Source organism: Panulirus ornatus, chromosome 2 (genome assembly GCF_036320965.1).
Source record: "Panulirus ornatus isolate Po-2019 chromosome 2, ASM3632096v1, whole genome shotgun sequence".
In the NCBI taxonomy this organism is placed as follows: Eukaryota; Metazoa; Arthropoda; class Malacostraca; order Decapoda; family Palinuridae; genus Panulirus; species Panulirus ornatus.
In genome coordinates this window covers 83,272,613-83,282,612 of record NC_092225.1, presented here as the reverse complement: position 1 = coordinate 83,282,612, position 10,000 = coordinate 83,272,613, and the positions used below count along the sequence as shown (strand labels likewise).

At 46.9% G+C, this 10,000-nt stretch overlaps 1 protein-coding gene and 1 long non-coding RNA gene across 4 annotated transcripts in view; one reads left to right on the top strand and one right to left on the bottom strand.

Annotated features, from left to right (window-relative positions):
* The window catches only part of LOC139757792 (DBH-like monooxygenase protein 1), a 798,273-nt gene that overhangs the window by 607,287 nt on the left and 180,986 nt on the right, over positions 1-10,000 (bottom strand). The window lies entirely within an intron of this gene.
* Positions 8,824-10,000, top strand: part of LOC139752962 (uncharacterized) — a 50,547-nt gene continuing 49,370 nt past the window's right edge. For all 3 annotated transcript variants that reach the window (XR_011713626.1, XR_011713627.1, XR_011713628.1), the window contains exon 1: positions 8,824-9,110. This is a non-coding gene — a long non-coding RNA (uncharacterized lncRNA). The remainder of the gene's footprint in view (positions 9,111-10,000) is intronic.

Genomic DNA, 10,000 nt, shown 5'->3' with positions numbered 1-10,000 from the left:
TCATTATGGATGCCTGAGGGTCTGCAATTCAGATTACGGAGGCGTTGAAGCCAAATGACGCCATCTGGGAGGAGGAGGGGGGTAGTAGTAGTAGGACGAACGCTGTATTCCACCTAATGTAAAGCCGTACAACGTCATGTCGCTCTCAATCGTGTGGGTACGAACGAAAAAACATTTGCGTTCTTTTTGTCTTTTCCGTTAGTAATCCCGTTTTCTTTCTATTTCTCCTCATTCTTATCTATTTGCCGTTTGAAAAATAAATCATAGTAGTCTACCCCTCCTGTACTATCACATACCGCAGACCTGATTTCACGTCGTGTGTTTGGAATTCATATATATATATATATATATATATATATATATATATATATATATATATATATATATATATATATATATATATATGAATATATATATATATATGAATATATATATATATATATATATAATTTATATATATATATATATATATATATATGAATATATATATATATATAATTTATATATATATATATATATATATATATATGAATATATATATATATATATATATATATATATATATATATATATATATATATATATATATATATGAATATATATATATATATATATATATATATATATATATATATATATATATATATATATATATATATATATATATATATATAACAACTTTACCCTGAAGTATGTCACTTATAAATTTACTTAAGGGAATACACACGCACCTTTAAAGTGACAACAGACCTCCAGACTACAGACTCGAATTAAAAGATATTTCAGCTTTATCCCAAAGACGCGAACCTGACGGGTTGGTTACTGAACGGTGACTCAAGAGATGGGGGTGTGTGTGGGGCGACCCACCCTCCCCTCCCTCTACAAAGAGCATATGTGTATCAGATTTCAATTCCATGGGAGAAAAAAATTCTGTTCATATGTATCTTTTTCGGAAACCAATACTTTACCTAAAAGAAGAAGAAATATATATATATATATATATATATATATATATATATATATATATATATATATATATATATATATATATATATACCATGTAGTTATTTCAATGACGATAGTTGCGTGTGTAAACGACGTCATAATACTAACAACCATCAACTGTGGTCATAAATCTAACGACCATCCGAGATATGAAGCAAGCGACCAACAACTCTGCTCAGGAAGCTAACAAGCAAGAACCAAAATCTTGAAGCTAAAGGCCACAACTCAAGACATAAAGCTAACGATCTTAAAGCTAAGGTTGATCAGCTAAGGACTTTCATTCCAGGACGAGGGATAAAGATTTGGGCGGGGTTGATGTGCGGCCACAACCCCGGGGTGAGCTTGCAGGAGTCCCACTGACCCAAGGAAACACCCGGCGAGGAACGACCAACCAATCGCCTGGACAATGGAGTCCCCCAAGGAGAACTTCTCCCTCCAACTCTCTTCATTTTCTGACTGCATGATCTCCCTCCACCTCCTGCAGACCGCAGCATGACGTCCCTCCCCATAGACAGACAACCTCACGACCATGTCACTCCACACGCCCTGACACCACCGTGGCAACAAACAAGCAAACAGCACAGTCGGAACAATGACTCGCCCAGAACATAATTCTGTTTGCATCAACACAAGTCTTCAATCTCTCACTCTTATTTTATTTTTTTAATCCCTGAGAGACACAAATCTAACTCACACCCTCCAGTTAACTTGATTGGACAATCACTCCAGCCCTAGGAAAGATACCAACCGTTCCAGACATCACACACACACACACACACACGTGACATTCACTCTCCACATCAATAACAAGAACAGAAAAAGCAACACACAAAACTACCTGCTTTCAAAACGCTCACTGGCAACAGATCTGGACGACAAAAAGAAGAATCTCTTCTTAGTATTATCCACAAATAATTCATCTGCTCCCCGTGGCACAACGTTCAAAATAACCAAAGGCTGGCTGACAATCACAGATGATACACAACACTTACACACGGAGACAAAGATCTTCCTTAATCCACTCCCACCTTATCATGTCTGACACTCACTTCTTTGCAACAACACAAGCCAGTAGACCCCTCACATGCAAACTAATCCATAACTAACCACCAGTTCCCAAATAGAATCAAAAAGCTTATCAATGCCTAACACTCCATCAACCTATGCTCATAGATCCTTCCCTCACCCTTCCTATACAAGAATAATAATTACAGAATATATAAACACACTGATATGGCAAGACAAGCACTGAACGACCAACCTTCCAAAATCGATCTTGAACACCACCGCACCAAACATACACCCATCTGAAAACCACAACCCCCAGACATACAAGATCTACACTTTCCCCGTCAACGCTCTGGAAAGCACCCACCCTTAACAGCGATACAAACATCGACACATCGTATCTCAAGACCCATCATGTCCACAACGCAACTACCACAACGAACACACCGAACACTTACTGCTCAGTTGCCCCGCAATCCCCTCACACAGACACAGACACATACACACACACACACACACACACACAGCATCCCTACACTTTATGACCTGTGGTCCCGGATGCCCGATGGACGCGGCCGGTTTCCCGAGCGCTGTGACCGATGTGGCCTCTGTCATCATTTCGACCGGACAGACGAAATCTAATCCCACAAAAATCCTCCCAAAAATTTCCAGGTGACTCGCCCAGAGCGTCAGCCGCTGCCGTGTCTCTCCCTCTCCGGCTCCCAGTCCCTACCGAAAGCGCACTTGTGGATCCTCTGAGAATTCCTCTTCCCCCGACAACATCCTGGCCATGGGTAAGAGTGAGTGTCACAACCACATCACAGGGAGGAGGAGAGGCCACAACCTCATCAGACGTGAGAGGAACGGTCACAACCTCACCATAGGTAAGAGGGAGGGCCACAACCTCACAACCATACGTAAGATTGACGACGATACGCAAGAGGAGACAGAGGGACATTTCCACGGCTGTATATTCCAAAGACAACCCTTGAGGGGCGTGTGTGTGGGGGAGACAGCCTGCAAGATAAGCTATACCCATCCCAATGATAAGATCAGACTCAGCGGGAGGTATTCTATTACCTTCTGTCCTCTGATATACTGTCAATGGCTTTGGGATCAGGAGTCGTGGCGGGGGAGGAGTGCAATCCATTTCCCCTTTTATAGAAAACGTTACCAGCTGTAAAACAGGGAAACAAGTACGTGAAGAAGGATGAAATGTTGAAGACAATTTCAGATGATTCGTTCTACCGTAGAATCAACGAGCGGAACATAATGGCATGTCGTGGCTGACTGTCTCACACTGTAATATAATCCTTGACTAGTGTGTCATTATCCAGCCCCAAAGGATATCCCAGCCGTGGAATACCATCTAATCTACCTCTCCCTTACCATCAGGACTTGAAATGACCGTATGATAATCAACATATCGTTTCCGTAACTTGACTAACGTGGCTTTGTAAGACGAGAGTACAAATCATGCGCAGGTGAAGCCAGATTGTACCTGAGGATTCTAATGAGGGACGTAAATGATAAGGGGGGGAGGGGAGGAAATGAATATCTGGAAAGGCTACCTTCTTCCTAAGATTTTTGTGTAGGACGAGCTCTTTTCAAAATTCACTCCAGTTCTACTCTGCGTTTCATCCGGCATTCATTGGAAGTTTAAGATCTCTCAATACGACTTTTATCTCCTACAGGAGAGATACTAGGGCAGGTTACGACCGGCAGCAGCCGAGGACGTGTTAAGGATATTCCAGACCCAGAGTTCGTAAGGGAAAAATCTCTCGCGCGATCTAAAATACAGCGAGTTAAGATAAGGATCATGCCGGGGGGTTCCTCCAGCGGAGATGACAGTACTACAAGTGTCCAGGATTGTTTGGCACACTCCAGGCGGCCTGGAAGACCCATCATGGATATTTGGATCCTGGACTCCCTCTGGAAAGACGGGCATCAGAGTTTTTCCCTTTCTCCGCTTGTCTGTCCCGCCTTTTTGCTCTCTCTCTCTCTCTCTCTCTCTCTCTCTCTCTCTCTCTCTCTTGCTCTCCTTCCTCTTCATCCTGATGTGCATCTCTTTAGGAACACTGTACACAGGTGCCTTTCAGACGAGGTTAATACTGAAGCGAAGCCTTTTAAAATCCTTGGGTGTTTCTTGCCGTAAGGAAGGAGTTCTTTACACGCTAGAGTCTTGAGAGCTCTTCAGAAGAACCCCCTGTTTGCTGAAGCGGCTTTTGAGCAGAGGTTTTGCTGGGTTAAGCCCACAGGATTTTTAGACGGAATATCTCAAACATTCCTTTTAATTTTCTTTTTCTCAAATTCTAAGCTCAAGATTATGTCCCGTGTGAATACGGCGCGCGCGCGTGTGTGTGTGTGTATGGCGGGGTTTAAATATCATTAGTCCACACCACTGGGCCGACGAGGTACACGTATAATGCCTTTGCCGAGGAGGACCCACCACCCCTCCGTTGGCCGCACGGAACTATGGGCTCCAATCTGTATTCATTGATTCATCTTGGGAAATGTATTCATCGGCTTTACAATTTGTGGAATAAACTGTATTTTCCGGCGAGTTTCATCAGTCTGGGAGAGTGGTATAGGCAATCTGTTCTTTGGCACGCCAGCAGACCATAAAATTGCACCTGCGCGTGACTCCGCATCTGGCTTGCCAGGCTCCCGGGGGCCGTCGCAATTTTCCTAAACTCCCGGGGACATGGAGGCAACTTTTTCATTAAAGTTGAAGAACAAATGATGCAGCGGAGTGTTGTGTACGCTCGTCCTGCCCCGTAGCAGGAGGAGCTGCCTCTGCTCACAGCTAACCTTCTCAGTGTATAAGAGTCAAGGTCTGACTTGTTCCCTCTTGGCTGGGTGAGGAGGAACACCCTGCTTGGGGCCAGCCCCTGTCAGTGTAGGAGGCAGGGTAGACAGTGTATATACAAAGAGTACATTCCACACTTCGGCAGTCTTTTGGGGCTGCCCTCATCTCTCCTTGTTTCTTCATCTCTATACTTTCCTAAATCTCTACACGTCCCTCCATCCCTACATCTCTACACTTCCCTCCACTCCTCGATCTCTGCACGTTCCTCCATCTCTGTCCGTTCCTACGCTACGATACCATTGCTGTCCTCCAGCAAAATAACCTCGTCATGGATCGTCAGGTTTTCTGCTGTCAGGCTTTCACATTTGCTTCCATGGACTCCATCCTTACACACAAACACACACACACACACACACACACACACACACACACACACACACACAGAAAGCTGTGGCAACTCTGAGACATCTGCACTAGGAAGCTTCAGTTCCACTGCCCGTCCACTCCTGACCAACGGAAGATGGACCTACCACACCAACCGTCAGAGCTGGACTCACCAACCTCCAGATAGACTCACCGTCTATCGGAAACGGGCTCACCATCTGCCGGAGATGGACTCAGCCACTCAACGACTGTCAACAACCCCTAACTTCTTGGATCACTTTATAAAGACCATCAGGTACCTTATCTACCTACATCCTGGGACACGACCACTGGATCTGTAAGTACGAGGAGAGATCCACCGCATTTGATCAGACCCAGCCAAACACTTCTCCAGAGCCACAAGACGTGATGTCCTGCACTGGGATGCAACCTTACCAACTACTGAAGACAGAATCTGAGTGGCATCTCAAGACGCCCCCCCCCGGCAAGGTCGGGTAGACTGGCAGTGTGCAACGACTGTCGCAGTCACGTCCAGCCCCCGGCAGTTTGGTAGAGTGACAGTAGGAGAGCTTCCTCAGTCACGTTCGGTTACGACGCGGGAGGAGATTGGCTGGACTCTCCTCCGGCCGTGGGATTGGTATGATTAGTATTCTGGCGTCTGGTGGTGTTCACTGCCCGGACACGTAGAGACACAAGCCATCTGGAGGGAGGGCGGCAGTGCCAAGCGCTTGTTGTTCACACGTGACTCAAGCGCTAAACTGTTATCTGTCCTCAGTTTATACAACAGTCAGTGTTGGAGATCAGGAAAAAAAAAATAAGTAAAACGTTTCATCACTGAACCTGGCTGTGGTGGCTGGCTTGTATGCTGCGCTGCTCCCAGGGTGTGTGGTACAGAGGCAAGGTGTAATATCCTGCTCCCAGGGTGTGTGGTACAGAGCCAAGGTGTAATATCCTGCTCCCAGGGTGTGTGGTACAGAGGCCAAGGTGTAATATCCTGCTCCCAGGGTGTGTGGTACAGAGGCAAGGTGTAATATCCTGCTCCTAGGGTGTGTGGTACAGAGCCAAGGTGTAATATCCTGCTCCCAGGGTGTGTGGTACAGAGGCAAGGTGTAATATCCTGCTCCCAGGGTGTGTGGTACAGAGCCAAGGTGTAATATCCTGCTCCCAGGGTGTGTGGTACAGAGCCAAGGTGTAATATCCTGCTCCCAGGGTGTGTGGTACAGAGGCAAGGTGTAATATCCTGCTCCCAGGGTGTGTGGTACAGAGGCAAGGTGTAATATCCTGCTCCCAGGGTGTGTGGTACAGAGCCAAGGTGTAATATCCTGCTCCCAGGGTGTGTGGTACAGAGGCAAGGTGTAATATCCTGCTCCCAGGGTGTGTGGTACAGAGCCAAGGTGTAATATCCTTCTCCCAGGGTGTGTGGTACAGAGCCAAGGTGTAATATCCTGCTCCCAGGGTGTGTGGTACAGAGCCAAGGTGTAATAACCTGCTCCCAGGGTGTGTGGTACAGAGGCAAGGTGTAATATCCTGCTCCCAGGGTGTGTGGTACAGAGCCAAGGTGTAATATCCTGCTCCCAGGGTGTGTGGTACAGAGCCAAGGTGTAATATCCTGCTCCCAGGGTGTGTGGTACAGAGCCAAGGTGTAATATCCTGCTCCCAGGGTGTGTGGTACAGAGCCAAGGTGTAATATCCTGCTCCCAGGGTGTGTGGTACAGAGGCAAGGTGTAATATCCTGCTCCCAGGGTGTGTGGTACAGAGCCAAGGTGTAATATCCTGCTCCCAGGGTGTGTGGTACAGAGGCAAGGTGTAATATCCTGCTCCCAGGGTGTGTGGTACAGAGGCAAGGTGTAATATCCTGCTCCCAGGGTGTGTGGTACAGAGCCAAGGTGTAATATCCTGCTCCCAGGGTGTGTGGTACAGAGGCAAGGTGTAATATCCTGCTCCCAGGGTGTGTGGTACAGAGGCAAGGTGTAATATCCTGCTCCCAGGGTGTGGTAGTGGGCCTTGAGACAATCGATGGCGGCCACCCCTTACAACAGCAACGCTGGACTGAGTGGCTGTGAGAGGGACTGAATCAGTCATGGGTGAAGGAGAGCCCCGTGGCCCTAAGGACCGCCCTATACCACAGTTGACTGGAGGACCAGGGAGGGAGAGAGAGAGACACCCATCTCCAGGCTGCGGGCGGGCGACCTCTCGAGAGACGATCTCTGTGTTGTTGTGTCTGGGGGAGCACAAGGTCCTCCTGGTAACACACACACACACACGCACACACACACACACACACACACACACACACACACACATAGACACACACACACACACACACACACACACACACACACACACACACACACACACACACACACACACGGCTTTAGTACACCTGGACTCAACGACAAGTGTTAAGAGTCTGTGTGTATATATATAGAAGTCAGAGGGGACAAAATCAAGATAGATGGTTTGTATGTGTGTGTGTGTGTGTGTGTGTGTGTGTGTGTGTGTGTGTGTGTGTGTGTGTGTGTGTGTGTGTGTGTGTGTGTGTGTCTATGTGTGTGTGTGTGTATGTGTGTGTGTGTGTGTGTGTGTGTGTGTGTGTGTGTGTGTGTGTGTGTGTGTGTGTGTGTGTGTGTGTGTGTGAATGTGTGTGTGTGTAAAGGTTCGCAGATGAAACCTGAGGATGACACAACACAAGACAGGAGATGGAAGACAACGAGGGAGGGAGAGAGGGGGGAAGTGTGGAGGTGAACCGCCAGATGGTTTCCGAGGGGAGGTGGCTGGCTGGGTGGTGGTGAGGGGAAGGGAGGGGATGCGTGGTAGGGATGCCGGCCGCTGTACAAACTGGAGTTATTTACCGAGCAATTACCCCCGAGGGGACCAGACGGGAGGCCCTGCTGACTGATGGCACCCGGGGCCTGTGTTGATCTCTCTCTCTCTCTCTCTCTCTCTCTCTCTCTCTCTCTCTCTCTCTCTCTCTCTCTCTCTCTCTCTCTCTCCTCCACCTGGTCTCTATAACTGAATTAATATCCTCGGGGCGCAGAGCAGGAAGGATTGCCAGGTGGATGGCTGTCTCGGTAATGCCAGGCCGGACGACACGGTGGCCTTGGATCGAATTACTCAGGGAAGGCGGCCTTCCCCTTACACAATGGCACCACCGAGACGCATGATACGGCGCACACACACACACACACACACACACACACACACACACACACACACCAATAACAGGAAACATACAAACCGTGTCAAAATGTAAATATTTCTCTCAAACGTTTATATATATATATATATATATATATATATATATATATATATATATATATATATATATATATATATATATATACATATATATATACAAGCATATGAGCGCCGCGTAATAAAAGTAAGACAGTAAAGCAAGACATAATAAAAGCGAGACACAATAAAGACAGGAGGCAGCTGAGGCAAGACGCAGTAAAAGTCAAACCTTTATTGTTTCCGGCAATGCGAGATGAGGCACTTTTAAACAACCTAGTTAGCAGTTTCCCTGATCCCCCTCCACAACTGCTTGTATATATGTAAACCCGCGCGGTACGTCGCGGGGGGAGAGAGGGGCGAGTGATGATCAGCTCCGGTCGAACACATGGATGACACACGCGCTGGTGACGAGGATAAGAGAGATAATATGATAACAGCAGGAGGTGGGCTGAGGGCTAGATCACATCAGGAGCTCACCAGTATGAGCAGGTCATCCCGGACCCGAGCCAGCAGGGTGTTCGCCGTGCCTTGTCCCTCCCCGCTGCTGTGACACCCCGACGTGCAGGAGAGTGAAGTGAGTGAGTGAGAGTGGGTCGTTCCAGCACACCAATCCTGAGTTCTCGAGAGATTAATATTTACTTCGTGGACAACCATACCTCCGAGAACTGTGAGTTGTGTTTGTGATAATGTTCTACGACATCATCTGCATCCATAATATTCACTGCTGGCGCTGAGCGAGCCACCTTCAGGTCAGGAGGTGAAAAATGTTAGAAAAGGTTATGATACATCATTTATTCGGTGTTCGGAGGGTAAGAATGGGTTGTGATTTGTGATTTGTGTTGAGTATTGGTTGGCTGTCGCACGAAAAGTTTAAGTTTGTAATGTAATGGGATGATTTAATGGTTTCCGACGCAGAGGTGTGAGCCTCCGGAGACCTGGTGACCTGTGAGTCGCTAGTGAATGCAGACCTGGTGGGTTTTCTCCACGGTACAGCCTGATGATTGCGATGACCTGTTGTTCTCTAGAAAACGAGTGTGAGCTCCAGCATCTATGACGTGTGAAGTCTCCAGTGGACGGCTGCCAGCTTCTTATGGAAACCAGGACAGACTGTATTGAGTCAAACGTCAACATGGCGCGTTACCCAAGCCACAACATCTTGTTATATCATTCAAACGAGACGATCCAGAGCATGAACACTCGCGTTGACCTGTACTAACGAGGAGCCCAAGTTGTTGCCAATCTGAGAAACCCATTAACTGTCGGGTAGACACCTTAGTTTGTACACACACACACACACACACACACACACACACACACACAGGCAGAGAAAACCAATAAGAGAAATGGGAGTGTAACAGCAAGATCTTTCGTTCATCACATCTTCATACAAACTTACTAAAAATTAAAGTAACAAGTAATAAACAGGAGAGAAACTAAGGTCAGCTTGGGGTCAACTGGCCGGTCGCTACTCGCAATGGCTTCATCTCTAAAACACAAACTGTACAACGGAGTTCCCCATGGAGCAATTCTTTCTCCGATTCTCTTCGGTGCCTTCCC